Source organism: Doryrhamphus excisus, chromosome 10 (assembly GCF_030265055.1).
Source record: "Doryrhamphus excisus isolate RoL2022-K1 chromosome 10, RoL_Dexc_1.0, whole genome shotgun sequence".
Lineage (NCBI taxonomy): Eukaryota > Metazoa > Chordata > Actinopteri > Syngnathiformes > Syngnathidae > Doryrhamphus > Doryrhamphus excisus.
The window spans coordinates 2,370,665-2,386,845 of record NC_080475.1 but is presented as its reverse complement, the minus strand read 5'-3'; the positions used below and the strand labels follow the sequence as shown (position 1 = coordinate 2,386,845).

The 16,181-nt window shown below is 40.0% G+C and overlaps 1 protein-coding gene across 1 annotated transcript in view; it reads right to left on the bottom strand.

Annotated features, from left to right (window-relative positions):
• The window catches only part of fxyd5 (FXYD domain containing ion transport regulator 5), a 71,053-nt gene extending 55,186 nt beyond the window's left edge, over nt 1-15,867 (bottom strand). The window contains exon 1 of the mRNA XM_058083699.1: nt 15,784-15,867. The gene's annotated coding sequence lies outside the window, so the exon portion shown is untranslated. The remainder of the gene's footprint in view (nt 1-15,783) is intronic.
• Between the last annotated feature and the right edge of the window lie 314 nt (nt 15,868-16,181).

Below are 16,181 nucleotides of genomic sequence, written 5' to 3'. Positions count from 1 at the left end.
ATAACCGGGTCGAAACCGACCCTAACAATACAGTGGTCATAATTTCAACCAGACCATTTTAAAATGTAGTAAAAATTATTTTTTTGGTTTTATTTTATTGAAATAGAGTTTCTTCTATTTTTCGGAAAATTTTTATTTTTTGGAAAATTATTATTATTTTTTCAGCATGGGTTTTCATCTTGGAACTCTCTATTTTTTGGGAAATTATTATTATGGTCATAATGTGGTCATAATTTCAACCAGACCATTTTAAAATGTAGTCAAAAAATTTTTTTTTTGGTTTTATTTTATTGAAATAGAGTTTCCTCTATTTTCCGGAATTTTTTGGAAAATTATTATTATTTTTTCAGCAAGGGTTTTCATCTTGGAACTCTGCCATTCAGGCTGTTTTGGCCAGTGTTTTTCTTATGGTGAAATCATGAACACTGCCCTTAACCGAGGCAACTGTGGAGTCTTTTGTGACCTCTTGAATGAGTCATAATGGTGCTCTTAGGGTAATTTTGGTTGCAAGGCCACTCCCGGGATGGTTCACCACTGTTCCATGTTGTCATAATTTGGAGATAATGGCTCTCGCTGTGGTTTGCTGGAGTCCCAAATTATTATCATAACCGGGTCGAAACCGACCCTAACAATACAGTGGTCATAATTTCAACCAGACCATTTTAAAATGTAGTAAAAATTATTTTTTTGGTTTTATTTTATTGAAATAGAGTTTCTTCTATTTTTCGGAAAATTTTTATTTTTTGGAAAATTATTATTATTTTTTCAGCATGGGTTTTCATCTTGGAACTCTCTATTTTTTGGGAAATTATTATTATGGTCATAATGTGGTCATAATTTCAACCAGACCATTTTAAAATGTAGTCAAAAATTTTTTTTTTGGTTTTATTTTATTGAAATAGAGTTTCCTCTATTTTCCGGAATTTTTTGGAAAATTATTATTATTTTTTCAGCAAGGGTTTTCATCTTGGAACTCTGCCATTCAGGCTGTTTTGGCCAGTGTTTTTCTTATGGTGAAATCATGAACACTGCCCTTAACCGAGGCAACTGTGGAGTCTTTTGTGACCTCTTGAATGAGTCATAATGGTGCTCTTAGGGTAATTTTGGTTGCAAGGCCACTCCCGGGATGGTTCACCACTGTTCCATGTTGTCATAATTTGGAGATAATGGCTCTCGCTGTGGTTTGCTGGAGTCCCAAATTATCATAACCGGGTCGAAACCGACCCTAACAATACAGTGGTCATAATTTCAACCAGACCATTTTAAAATGTAGTAAAAAATATTTTTTGGTTTTATTTTATTGAAATAGAGTTTCCTCTATTTTCCAGAAAATTTTTATTTTTTGGGAAATTATTATTATTTTTTCAGCAAGGGTTTTCATCTTGGAACTCTGCCATTCAGGCTGTTTTGGCCAGTGTTTTTCTTATGGTGAAATCATGAACACTGCCCTTAACCAAGGCAACTGTGGGGTCTTTTGTGACCTCTTGAATGAGTCATAATGGTGCTCTTAGGGTAATTTTGGTTGGTTAATGGCTCTCGCTGCGGTTTGCTGGAGTCCCAAATTATTATCATAACCGGGTCGAAACTGACCCTAACAATACAGTGGTCATAATTTCAACCAGACCATTTTAAAATGTAGTAAAAAAAATTTTTTTTTTGGTTTTATTTAGTTGAAATAAAGTTTCCTGACAAAGTCAAAAAAGCCTTGATGCAATAAACAAATGTTATGTGATTCTTTTTATGCATTAAAATGTAAAACAGGGTCAGTGCCGACCCTAACACAAAAAGGAGGGTTAAAACAGCAGGACCACAGACAGCACCAGATCATGAAAACATGAGTTCCACCCTCGGCCACCAGGAGGTGCTGTTGCTGTGCACAGCATGCACCAATGGACTTCCTTTGCTGCTATTGAGACAGATGAGATGTGGCTTCAGCCTCAAACTGATTTAAAAGAAGCAATTGAATCTGCGTGGACGGTGATGGGTTACCCAGAGCACTGCAGAGGCGCATGTTGAAATAATGAGATGCATTTGTTTGCCCCCCTCCCTCCCCCACAACCGACACACAAACTCTCTTCCCAGAGAAGATGACTGGGCCATGCATCTATTGACAGTCCATTCGCTCTCCAACTACTGGACCATTGGCGTTATCACTTGTTGTGCTGCAGGAACGTCTGGCAACCTAACAAATTCTTAAAATAAGAATAATGATATGTACGCAAATGAGGCAGGCAGGTATCTAATTTCTCTTATCTGTTTCTCACTCCATCATGTCTCTGGAGGTACAACCCCCCCCCCCCACACTTCCAGACTCTTCTCTCAACGCTATCCTTCTTGACCACTGCAGCTAAACTGGAGGAGAGGGGAGGGGGGAAATTACTGCCCCCCCCCCCCCCATCCATCACATCCACTCAGGCAAACCATGTGGCCTAATCAGCCCAGTCAGGATGAACGTTTGTAACAAATGTGATAGACCAAAAGCTCACATCCTGTTCCATTTAGTAGCAAATAAGAACCTTTTTTTTTTTTAATTAACTCTTTCTCAACCTTCATTGTCAACTTATCGGTGTGCTTTTTTTTTTTTTTATGTGGTTGGGGTCTTTTTCTGAGGTCTTTTATTAAAGCACACATGTGAACACAAAAACAGAGAGGCATGCAAAGTATGCTCAGATGAGAAACAGTGAGCCGCAAAATTCAATTCATTACACAAATACAGACGGATGGATAGATAAGGCAGATAAGAAGCAGATTAACAGGCACACATCAGTATGCATAAGCAGCTTTTTTTTTTCCATGCAAATCTTTTGTCCCTTTTCACATACAGAAACACTCCCTTTTCTGTTTTCTCGACACAAACACACAAAGATAAACTCAAGTGGACAGCGGCAGCACACACACAATCACGCTGACAGTCAAATGTATGTGCGCGCAAGCTCCATTTATTCTGCTTTTTTTTTTTTTTCTTCTAAAAGCAGCCACCAGCATGTCAAGCTCATTTCCTTGAAAAAATATTAGAGGAGGATCAGACGGTAATGCGGCTTCCATAAATATAATATGTTGAATTAAGGGAAATAATGAAGAACAGAAGATCTCAAGAGCTGACAAGACGGCTCGCGGCTTTTAGTCAAGGAGAAACCACTCACGCATGCGCGGATGCGTGTGTTTATTCTCACAGACATATGTTCACTAATTGACATGTACATATTACAGGTCTCGGGGTAAGAAATAGTCTTCAACGGAAAAGTAATCATACTCCAAGTACACAAGTGTTAAATCCATGTGGAGCACATTGCATTAAAATTGCAATAACATGCTGTAATAACTAATAAAGGTGGGACATCATGAGTCCATCTATATTAGCAGAAACGTCAACTTATTTGAGTTGGAAGTTTCCATATGCAGGTTTTCCTGGGAAGCAGCATTCCATTTTCTAGACCAGGGGTTCCCAAACTTTACCAACTCAGGGTCCACTTAAAAATCGAACTACATTTGAAACACTTCTATGCTAGGACTACGTTTAAAAAGCCATAGCATTTCAGTATGTGGAATCAAACTATGGAATGGATTGAGTAAGACCCTCAAACAATGCACAACGATGAGCCAATTCAAGTAACAATACAAACAGTTGATGTTTGCTAAAAAATAAATAAATAAATAAATAAATAAACCTCGTGCTTCGGTACATAACAGAAAATAAAAATAAATAAATAAATAAACTCAAACTATATTAGGAAAGCAGGAAGTGAACAAATGCAACAGTTACTGATTGTAAAAGAACCAGAAGGAAGGGTAGGATTTAATAAGCTTTGCTTCTTCCTACTCCTTTTGGACATGTGGAACTGTGAACTGATTATGTGATGCATTCAATTGTAATTTGATGCACGTTCAAATGAAATAAAACCATTACCAATATTTAGCCACATCTGGAAATGGCCTGAGATTTTAGGGGCACCAATTACAGCTCCAACAAAATTATACAGTGGAATGTCGTACTTTGGTACGTGACAAAAAAAATTGAAAAAAAAAACCACTTAAACTATATTATGAAAGCAGGAAGTGAACAAATGTAACAGTTACTGATTGTAAAAGTACCAAATGGAGGGGTAGGATTTAATAAGCTTTGCTTCTTCCTACTCCTTTCGGACATGTGGAACTGTGAACTGATTATGGGATGCATTCAATTGTAATCTGATGCATGTTCAAATGAAATAAAACCATTACCATTATTACCATTTATGCATGTTTAAGTCTTAAAAGCACAAACATGACATCTAATTTCCATTTAATGGCATCACAGAGTTCACATGTCCTTGAACGGTTCTTCATATTATACGTACGCTATAGTTCAACAAAATGTCTTCTGATAGGGTTATATTTTGGGCAACCGTCTGATCTTTTTGTGAACACAGATGAATAAAGTCACCATGTTGCCGGTGCCCCCATTTATATGTTGTTCCATAATTCATAACAAGGAATCCTGAATGAAGGCTCATTATATTCTCTTGGAGTGCTAAAGTCATTAGCTCCTGCTTGGTAAGAAGGAAAAAAAAAAACTCATCATATCCAGGGTTCCTAAAATGTCCTCTAACCCACAACGAACATTGCTAATAAGCTTACACATACGGGGACATCCATATCTCCATAAGACACAAATATGGCAACTGGATGAGTAAGAGCCTAAAAGCAGAGCATATGAAAAAAAAAAAAATATTTTCAGGAGACATCTGTACATCCTTGAAATGCTCCGAGGGGAGAGAGTTGTTCATTAATAGGATTAAATGCTCCGACGAATGCTATAAACCGCAACACAGGATGCATCAGGTATGTGACTGGCACAGTGCAGGGGAAGTTTTACATTGGGTGTTCATCAGAGGGGTTAGGGGTTGTTATTGTCATGGATTACTCACTGCTATTGCAGTAATCCTACATCTAAGCACTACAAAAAAAAAAAAAACACACAGGAGTTATGTTTCCAATGGAAATGTCTCGAAAACATCACTTAGTAAGCCTACGGACGGGTCGTATTGACATTTTTTGCTAGCTATTTACTGCCTGTGGTGATCCATCTCGAATTAGCCGGTCATGATGCCACTCCCGCTGACCCAGGAATCCAATTATACAACCAGCAATTCCCTTGTTTTTGTTTTCACACTCCACCCCCTCCCCGCCGCTGTATCCCCTCATAAAGACTTTATAGTGTTTTGATTTGATGCAGGGTTTGATGGGCGACGGCCATGGTTGAGTAGCCAGTGGTGTTGGGCCTTGAGAGCTAGTAGTTCAGTGACAAGAGAAGGCCGTTGGGGAACTCATCAGAGATGGCGCCTTCTAAAAAAGGATGCGGAGTTTTCCAGTCCCAGTTCAGCACTAACAGGAGATTGAATTCATCAGCTCATTATCAAGGCCCAGATTAGTCATGTATTTTGAATCAGTTGCGTTACCGAGGCAGAACAAACGACTCTTTAGGAGCAAGGCTGGTACGGTACTTTTTTTTTTTTTTTTTAAAGTCTCTCCCTTTCACACTTTTGCCCTTCGTAAACAGCACAGCTGCAACTGTCCATCCTCGACAATCCGCAGCTGGGGAGTTCCCAAGACGGCTAACTAAAAAACACCAGAGAACCACAGAAGTGTGGAGAGGATTTTAAACGCGGGTATCACGGGAAAAAACGGAGCAGCTGTTGGGTTTTCAGTCCTCGTAAATACATCTTACCGACAATGCCTGAAGCAACCATCCATTTAGAAACGCTTATACTGTTCAGGGTCATGGAGAAGCTGAAGATACACCATGGACTGATAACTAGGGCTGGGACGACGTGTCGACGTCATCGATGACATCGACACAAAAAATACGTCGACACAAGAACTTCATGTCGATACGCCTTCATTCAGAATTAGTGGTGGTCAAAACCGAACAGGATCATTCCGCTTCATTCAGGAAAAAGATCCTTTCATTTCAGTCAATTGGTTGTTAGCCTGTGATCTCCCCCTGTGTCAGTCGTGTCGAGTCAGTCCGTTCAATCATGTTCACGTTCGTTCCGACTCAACAGCTCACCAACTAGTGCTGTGTCGGTCATGAACAAAACAGCTGGCGGACTGAACGGGTATTTTATGGGCGGTTCATTCGTTCGCAAAAAATAATTAGTTCTTTTGACCTGAACACTGCGCCTTCACTCAGAATTAGTGGTGGGCAAAACTGTTCATTTCAGTGAACAGGATGATTCTGCTTAATTCAGTAAAAAGATCCGTTCATTTCATTCAATTGGTCGTTAGCCTGTGATCTCCCCCTGTGTCAGTCGTGTCGAGTCAGTCCGTTCACTAATGTTCACATTCGTTCCGACTCAACAGCTCACCAACTAGTGCTGTGTCGGCGGACTGAACGGGTATTTTATGTGAGGTTCATTCATTCGCAAAAAAGAACTAGTTCTTTTGAGCCGTTCGTTCGCGAACGCCGCACCTTCACTCAGAATTAGTGGTGGGCAAAACCGTTCATTTCAGTGAACAGGATGATTCCGCTTCATTCAGTAAAAAGATCCGTTCATTTCGGTCAACTGGTCATTAGCCTGTGATCTCAGCCTGTGCTCTAATGGCCCAAAATGATACATTCTGGAGAAGATGTCTCACTCTGTAAACTTTTTAACCTTAGCGTTTTTAAACAATATTTATTAGAACTTTTAGCTATTTATTACTTTCATTGTAACTAACTTATGAAACGAATGAAAACTATTAATGTCTTTGACCGAAAGAAATGACATAAGTGCTTTATCCACAAATATACTTACAAAGACGATAATTCGTTTCTAGTGGCCCAAAACGATACTTTCTAGAGAAGATGTCTCACTCTGTAAACTTTTTAACCTTAGCGTTTTTAACAATATTTATTAGAACTTTTATTTATTATTTTATTAATTATAATAATAAATAAATAAATAAAATAATAAATATTAATAATAATAAAATCATTAAGTATGATAAATAAATAAAATAAAATAATACATAAAATAGAATAATACATAAAATAATAAATAAAATAATGATAAAATAATAAATAAAATAATAATAAAATAACTACTTATATTAAATATTAAATATTAAATATTAAAAGTATTATTAAATAAAATTATTATAGAATTTTATTATTATTATTACTTTCATTTTAACTAACTTATGAAATGTATGAATTAATAATGTCTTCGACCCAAAGACATGATATATGTAAATGACACACAGAAAGAACTTTTCTGCTAAAGGCAAGGATGCTCATCACTTCCCCACTGCGCTACCCCTAACGTAACACGAGCGCAATTTTTATTTTATTTTTTACATACTTTGCCCTTTGTGGCCGAGTTGAAAAGCAGTTGATTCTCAGTGTGTGGGAGCCGAGCCTGCTGAGGCTGCAGGTGTAGGCCTGCTGAAGGACATGCGACATAACACAGTCATTCAAAGGGAGATGTCTACACTCTATGGTATGCCTCTTTATATTCCACACTGCCACCACATCTCTCCCATCGGCCCATTGATGTCAGGAAAATGTGTTCTCTTCCCAGGAGGAGGAGGAGGAGGAAAGAGTGAGGCAGCTAGAATCGCCACGGCAACACCACCCCCTTCCACCGCCACTCTGAAATAAGCCCTATCCATAGCTGGCAAAGCCTGGAGGCGAGGCAGCGGGGGAGAAATGGGGACCGGGAGTTAAATAAATGAGCTGGGCCTAGACAAGAAAGACTCGCTTAGAGTTTTTTTTTTACTCGCCACATCTGGCCTTGCTCCCGCAAGTACAAGGGGGCAGGTGATGGAGGTGTTGTTATAAGCCAAACAACAGGTGGTCCAATGCTATTGCATATTTACATCATGAGAAGTTTGCAATCACTTTGCTATGATTTATTATTATGGATGGGGGAAAAAGGATGGATTGCCCCGAGGCAGCCAGGGAAAGCAGGATATACTCATACTTAAACTCATGGAGCTGCTGATTGCACTCATGGATTTTCTAGCGAATGGAGAAGTGGTTGTTAAGGAAACGAAAAAAGAGTAAAAGTGACTGTTTCCACAGCTCATAGCAGATAGAGTGCAGGAATTTTTATACTTGAACGTCACAGAGCTGTCAGCATAGTGGTGCTAGATATTTACTGTATGATGGTGGCTTAGCTCACTGGTGGCGGACAATTTGCTGAAAAAAAAACCCCAAAATATCTTAAGATATTGGTTTTACCGATATCGGTTTTCATGATCGGGAAAAAAATCTGATCAATGAACCGATATTGGCTTTTTTTGCCAAAAACTGATATGCCAATATTGTCCAACTCTCAATTTGCGATAACGATGTCCATATGTGTCAGATGACATATTTCCTGTGGAGGAATGAAATATCGGTTTTCATGATCGGGAAAAAAATCTGATCAATGAACCGATATTGGCTTTTTTTGCCAAAAACTGATATAACGATATTGTCCAACTCTCAATTTGCGATACTGATATCAGGCGATACCGATGTCCATATGTGTAAGATGACATATCTCCTGTGGAGGAATGAAATATCAACTTTCATGATCGAGAAAGAAATCTGATCAATGAACCGATATTGGCTTTTTTGCCGAAAACTGATATGCCGACATTGTCCAACTCTCAATTTGCGATACCGATATCAGGTGATAACGATGTCCATATGTGTAACATGACATATCTCCTGTGGAGGAATGAAATATCAGTTTTCATGATCGCGAAAAATATCTGATCAATGAACCGATATTGGCTTTTTTGCCGAAAACTGATATGCCGATATTGTCCAACTCTCAATTTGCGATACCGAAATCAGGTGATAACGATGTCCATATGTGTAACATGACATATCTCCTGTGGAGGAATGAAATATCGGTTTTCATGATCGGGAAAAAAATCTAATCAATGAACTGATATTGCATTTTTATGCTGACCGATATTGGACCGATAATTATTGGACATGCTTAATCTTAAGACATCAAGTGATTGAGTATCTCATGAAAAACAAGCTAACGTATCAATTAAAACAGGGGTGGGCAATTTCACAATTTCACAATATCTTCAGTAACATTGCAGTCAAAGGCTGGTTTGCCACCAGCTGCTTATAAGTATCTGCATTGTAATTTCCAAGAAACTCTGATGCAAGTCAATTTCTGCTACTGTTTATGAAATTGCTAGTTAGCCTACTTCCGAGAGAGATTTCTGCACATAAAAACAAAAGAAGGGGCTGCACGGCAGACGAGCGGTTAGCGCGCAGGCTTCACAGCTAGGAGACCTGAGTTCAAGTCCAGGCCATCTCTTTCCTTTACTTCCACCTTCCACATGCCATGGCTGAGATCGAGTGGAAAAAAAAGGTGTGCAAGTGTAAGTAAGTTCTTGGATTCATTGTCCAATTATTATTTTTTTTTAGTATTGGAGAGTGTAACTAGGTTGCACAGTGATCGAGTGGTTAGCGTGCAGGCCATACAGCTAGGAGACCAGTGTTCAATTCCACCCTCGGCCATCTCTTTGAGGAGTTTGCATGTTCTCCCCGTGCATGCGTGGGTTTTCTCCGGGTACTCCGGTTTCCTCCCACATTCCAAAAACATGCTAGGTTAATTGGTGACTCCAAATTGTCCATAGGTATGAATGTGAGTGTGAATGGTTGTTTGTCTATATGTGCACTGTGATTGGCTGGCGACCAGTCCAGGGTGTACCCCGCCTCTTGCCCGAAGACAGCTGGGATAGGCTCCAGCACCCCCTGCGACCCTCGTGAGGAAAAAGCGGTAGAAAATGAATGAATGAGAAAACCCACGCATGCACGGGGCTATTGACATAATATTTGCAAATGATGATTAATAAATGTTAACTATAAAAAGTGATATTGGATAATTCCTCACTGCACACCTGATGGTTTCTCAAGGTATACTAGTGTGCCGCGGCACAGTGGTTGAAAATCACTGGCCTAATTGACAGTTTTTTCTCCGTGCTGGGTTCGTGGGCAGGATAGTGTTTGTGTTGTGGAAGAGGATTAGCCGTAATGTAAATATGAGTTGTATAGCAAAAAGAAACTAAATTCAGTGGCTTATCTGAGGTGTATCCTTCCTCAGTTCGAATACAACACGTTATCTTAAGCCATGTTGAGCTTGTTATCAGTAGAAACGCATCCTGAACAGCTCTCTAAGCTGATTCCCAGTATAGAGCTTTTCCTTCTCAATGCTTCACCCGTCATTTTTGTTGTTGTAACAAACTAAACGTTGATTCCAAATGATGGAAAAATAGTGTTTTACTTTTGTAAGTCAACCCAGCAGGTGGTGGAGATGATTGCAACCGTTGCTCTCAGACCCGGCCCGCTTGACACTCAAAAGTAGGTGTCATCTTGTAGTGGAGTATTTTCAGTCTGGAGATGGTATTGGCCCAGAATAGACGGGGAGAGATTCATTAGTTGTGTGTCACACTGTGTTGTGATATGGACACTAAACACATGTAAATTAAATCCTATTTCTACTCTTTTTTTAGGTCAATCTGTCAACCAGTGAGTATTTGTACAATGACAGTCAAGAGCAGAAATATAACATGCAAGTTAAGTCTGGGGCTGGTTTTGATATTTTAAAAATAGACTCTTATTTCTGTGGAAGGGAAACATCTGCTTTTGCTGAAGACCTACTTTAATAGAATATTTGGTGTCACTTAGCCCAAAATGGTACTTGTAATTAATCTATTTAACACAATAACAAAGTGCTTGATCATTCAGTAAGAGTAGTATTAGCACTGTTTGACAAATAAAAGGACCAGCGGTTTTTCTTGCTACTAATTAATGTAGCTCATAATTACCTTAATATATTTTCTATTTGATGTGTTTCTTTTTTTTTCCTTTTTAATGATGTCTTATTTTGGTTTAAACACAGGAAGTGAACACACAGAGAACAGGTATGGTTAAATAAATAGTGTAGATCAGGGGTGTCGATATTACGCCGATGTTGCTTGGGTCGATCACTTTGTTATTATTCTTATAACGGATAAGCTAAGATGCTGATATCTCGAATAAAAGTTAATCGAGTTATGTAGAAAAAAATGTGAATTATTTGATTACTTTGTTTCCTGTTATGAACTACATTATAATGCATTAAATGCGCCCATTGCGGAAACATTTTGAATATGTTGCCTTGAATTCGGCTCTATTGTCTTTTACATAATCATTTTCAAAGCTCAGCTGCACGACGGTCGAGTGGTTAGCGCGCAGACCTCACATTCCAAAAAACATGCTAGGTTAATTAGCGACTCCAAATTGTCCATAGGTATGAATGTGAGTGTGAATGGTTGTTTGTCTATATATGCCCTGTGATTGGCTGGCCACCAGTCCAGGGTGTACCCCGCCTCTCGCCCGAAGACAGCTGGGATAGGCTCCAGCACCCCCCACGACCCTTGTGAGGATAAGCGGTCGAAAATGAATGAATGAACGAACTTAAAAAAGGTCACAGGTCTGGACTCGAGTCATGAGATTTTGACTAAACTCACACTCTTGATGACTTTGGACTTGACTTAGTATTATTGCCAAAGACTTGCAAGATTTTGACGACTCAGGACTTGATTCGGACTTTGGCCTGGTGACTTGAAAATGCTTGACATTTTCAGTGAATGAGTAAAAGTAAGGGCTGCACGGCGGATGAGTGGTTAGCGCGCAGTCCTCACAGCTAGGAGACCAGAGTTCAATTCCACCCTCAGCTATCTCTGTGTGGAGTTTGCATGTTTTTCCTCGGGTTTTCTCCGGGTTTCCTCCCACCTTCCAAAAACATGCTAGGTTAATTAGCGACTCCAAATTGTCCATAGGTATGAATGTGAGTGTGAATGGTTGTTTGTCTATATGTGCCCTGTGATTGGCTGGCCACCAGTCCAGGGTGTACCCCGCCTCTTGTCCGAAGTCAGCCAGGATAGGCTCTAGCATACCCGCGACCCTCGTTAGACTGTGCGACGCTGTGTGGACGCCATCAGCGTAATTAATGTAATTAATTAATGAATTAATTAATTTAAATGTCATGCCACATATTATGGAATGTTTATAGCTGTTAAAATACGGGAAAATGAGCAGTATCTGTTCTCATCCATGATGTATTGCAGTAAGAGTTTGGAGCCAATCCCAGCTGACATTGGGTGAGAGGTCGCCAGTCGCACCGTTTGATTACGGCGACACTAAAAAGACGCCAGAATTTGTCATCCTAACTACCGGAGCCCCTTCAACGTATGCACGGTTGTATGTGTGCACTATGCGACAATAAATTGTGCAAGGGGGCAGACATAGCGGCCATGAAGATATACTGTATCTCCAAAATGTGAAGGCCCTCGCCCATATAAATACAGACTAATGGACAAATGAGCAAATTGCGTCGCAGCCATCCGCCATCTACCCCGGCTATAAATACACACTGCCTACAACTTGATTGCACTATTTGTGAGTAATTTAGGAAAGAGGAATATGATTAATACCTTTTTCCTCACTCTACTCTCTGCAGCCGATGATAACTTAGATGTGAAAATTGCTTCTGGTTGGCATTAATTATCTCGCCAGCTTAGTTGACATATGTATTTGAGGTTAGTATGTTTGTCAGAGCGAAATGCATCTTTTGCACATGTTAGCAGGCGGCCAGCCAGAGAGTCGGGAGCTCTGTAAACCACACGGGCGCACCATCTAATCCCCACAGGTTTTTTTGGCAATGCATCAAACAAATCATAGCTTGTTGGCATGCCAGGCTATCAGATGAGAGATACTTAGAGAGGGGCTCCGCCTGGCTTCAGTTAATAGACAGTTTATTCACTCGCTGTTGTGAATCACAGATTGGATTTCATTTACCGTTCTGGAAATTAATTCTGAAAAAAAATATATATATCTGCTATGCGTGGGCGGCGTCTTGCATGTCAGTAAAACTGGCATCGCTTTGCAGGGTGCCCGTCTTTATAAATGCTGGTTTATTTAATAGTTAAGTTGTTAATTTAATAGCAATGCTTTCTAAGCCATTAATAATCAATTAAGTCTGTGGTTAGCACCAGCTGCTTCTAACTAAAAGACTACCGTAATGGTTTCATTGTTGGAAATTTACATGTTTACAATTAAGAGTTCCACATGTCAGAAAAGGAGCTTTAAAAATTCATTCGTTAATTTTCTACCGCTTATCCCAGCTGTCTTTGGGCGGGGTACACCCTGGACTGGTGGCCAGCCAATCACAGGGCACATATAGACAAACAACCATTCACACTCACATTCATACCTATGGACAATTCGGAGTCGCCAATTAACCTAGCATGTTTTTGGAACGTGAGGTCTGCGCGCTAACCACTCGACCGCCGTGCAGCCAAGCTTTGAAAATTATTACATAAAAGACAGTGGAGCCGAAGTCAAGGCAACAGCCAATCACAGGGCACATATAGACAAACAACAATTCACACTCACATTCATACCTATGGACAATTTGGAGTCGCTAATTAACCTAGCATGTTTTTGGAACGTGGGAGGAAACCCACGCATGCACGGGGAGAACATGCAAACTCCACACAGAGATATCCGAGGGTGGAATTGAACATCAAGATAACAGAATAAATCAAATAAAAGCTAACAACATCATCAACAACAGACAAATACAGGGGAACCTCAGTTAACATACGGCCCCAAAATATGATCACGCAGTGGGATCAACACTATATACACTTTGAATTTACATTGTAGAACTATAAAAATATGTTTTGGGTTAACATTTTTGTCAATGGATTTCCCTTATTTCTTTTGGGAAAAATTTATTTGGTTTGCATCCGTTTTGGTTAGAGTCTGACTCTACACAGAGATGGGACTGAACTCGGGTCTCCCAGCTGTGAGGTCTGCGCGCTAACCACTCGACCGCCATGCAACCCCCTTTTAAACATTTGATGACATTTAGTGCAATACAACAAAACCTGCTCATCAGTCTATAAGCAAATCTGTTTTTCCGGATCTGGACACATACTTTGAGGATACCTTGAGGATTGAGGATGCTACGTTTACCTGAAGTAAATGCTGAAATCAATGCTGGGCGACTTGTGCTTTTTTTTTTTTTTACGCATGACTAAATATCACTGATGGGGGCAATCAGTGAAAACGGGTGGGATATCAAGTGCAGTCAAGTGTCATCTTAAAGGATATTGCTGCTTTCCCTGCAGTGTAAAGTGATTGTATGCATCTGCAGCCTGTTTATTCATCTGGCGATGCGTACCTGCACTAATGATGGGTTATTCATCAATAGTGCTTGTTACCGTGTGTGTGTGTGTGGTCTTTGTGTTTAGTTTTTAGGGGTTTTACTTTTTCTTGCAGGTTTGCTTCTGTCATTTTCCTTACTGTTATTCTTTGGACATGAAAGGGATGAGCAATGTACATGTGCATTTGCAAGTGAATTTAATTAAATTTAGTTTAGTTTAGCTTAGTTGAGCTTAGTTTAGTTTAGTTTAGCTTACTTTAGTTTAGCTTAGCTTACTTTACTTTACTTTAATTTGTTAATTTTCTGGTTGGAAATTACCTGAAACTTTCATTCATTTTCTACTGCTTATCCTCACGAGGGTCGCAGGGGTGCTGGAGCCTATCCCAGTGTGACCAAAAACATGTTATTAATTATTTATTTTTAAAGCTATTCCTGTTCCTGACCCAACAATGTTTAGTTTAGTTTAACTTAGCTTAGTTTAGTTTACTTTAGTTTAGCTTAGCTTACTTTAGTTTACCTTAGCTATTCCTGTTCCTGACCCGCCACTCTCATGAGAATAAGCAGTAAAAAATGAATGAGTGAATTTGCTTATAAATTAATACATAGTAGCGTTGATCCACCCAGGGCGTCATTCAAGCCAGAACCATCAATGACACGCGTTCTAGTGATGTCAATGTGATACATATACGTATACAATGCGGGGGTGGAGTAAATTAACCAGATAGTTTGGGTTGGAAGCAGGAAGTCCATGTAAACACTGCAAAATCCGGAAGCTCTAGAAAGCTTTCTGTGCAGGTTATTGCGTGTAGCAGCTCTACAGGAATCTACAAATGAAGTCCAAGTAAACACTGCAAAATCCGGAAGCTCTAGAAAGCTTTCTGTGCAGGTTATTGCGTGTAGCAGCTTTACAGGAATCTACAAAGGAAGTCCATGTAAACACTGCAAAATCCGGAAGCTCTAGAAAGCTTTCTGTGCAGGTTATTGCGTGTAGCAGCTCTATAGGAATCTACAAAGGAAGTCCATGTAAACACTACAAAATCCCCAAGCTCTAGAAAGCTTTCTGTGCAGGTTATTGCGTGTAGCAGCCCTACAGGAATCTACAAAGGAAGTCCATGTAAACACTACAAAATCCGGAAGCTCTAGAAAGCTTTCTGTGCAGGTTATTGCGTGGAGCTGCTCTACAGGAATCTACAAAGGAAGTCCAAGTAAACACTGCAAAATCCGGAAGCTCTAGAAAGCTTTCTGTGCAGGTTATTGCGTGTAGCAGCTCTACAGGAATCTACAAAGGAAGTCCATGTAAACACTGCAAAATCCGGAAGCTCTAGAAAGCTTTCTGTGCAGGTTATTGCGTGTAGCAGCTCTACAGGAATCTACAAAGGAAGTCCATGTAAACACTGCAAAATCCGGAAGCTCTAGAAAGCTTTCTGTGCAGGTTATTGCGTGGAGCTGCTCTACAGGAATCTACAACTCAACAGTAGAACAAAAGACATGGAAGAAAATGTGCCACTTGGTTATGCTAACAGTTAACTCATTGACTAACCAATTTAATCGCATGTATCATGTGAGGCTTGACCCTGTGAGTATGTTTGTTTACCTCTCTCGGGGTTTCCAATCATGTCGTAGCGTGGAAACCCTGACAAACCTCAGTGGGGGTCCCAGGAGGACGCCATCGTTCACTCTGAGGACGCAGCACATCACACTTTAACACAGCTGTTCCCCCCGTACGCACAGTGGGAGGTTCCTGACCTGAAGGCTTGCTGGGTCCGAGCACCTGAAGACATGTAAAGGAGGAGAATGGAACAGCAGGGTAAGGAAGACGGGTGATGGTATTTAATGTAAATGGGTGAAGAACAAAGGGTGTCGGTGGAAAAATAAAAGGACTACATGACAAAACATGCACGGCAGGGATGCCGTCTTGTGGTTTTGCGTCTGTGAAGCCTCCCCTCCTGTTGTGTCTACACACATTATTCATCCTGGCATATGTTTTATTGA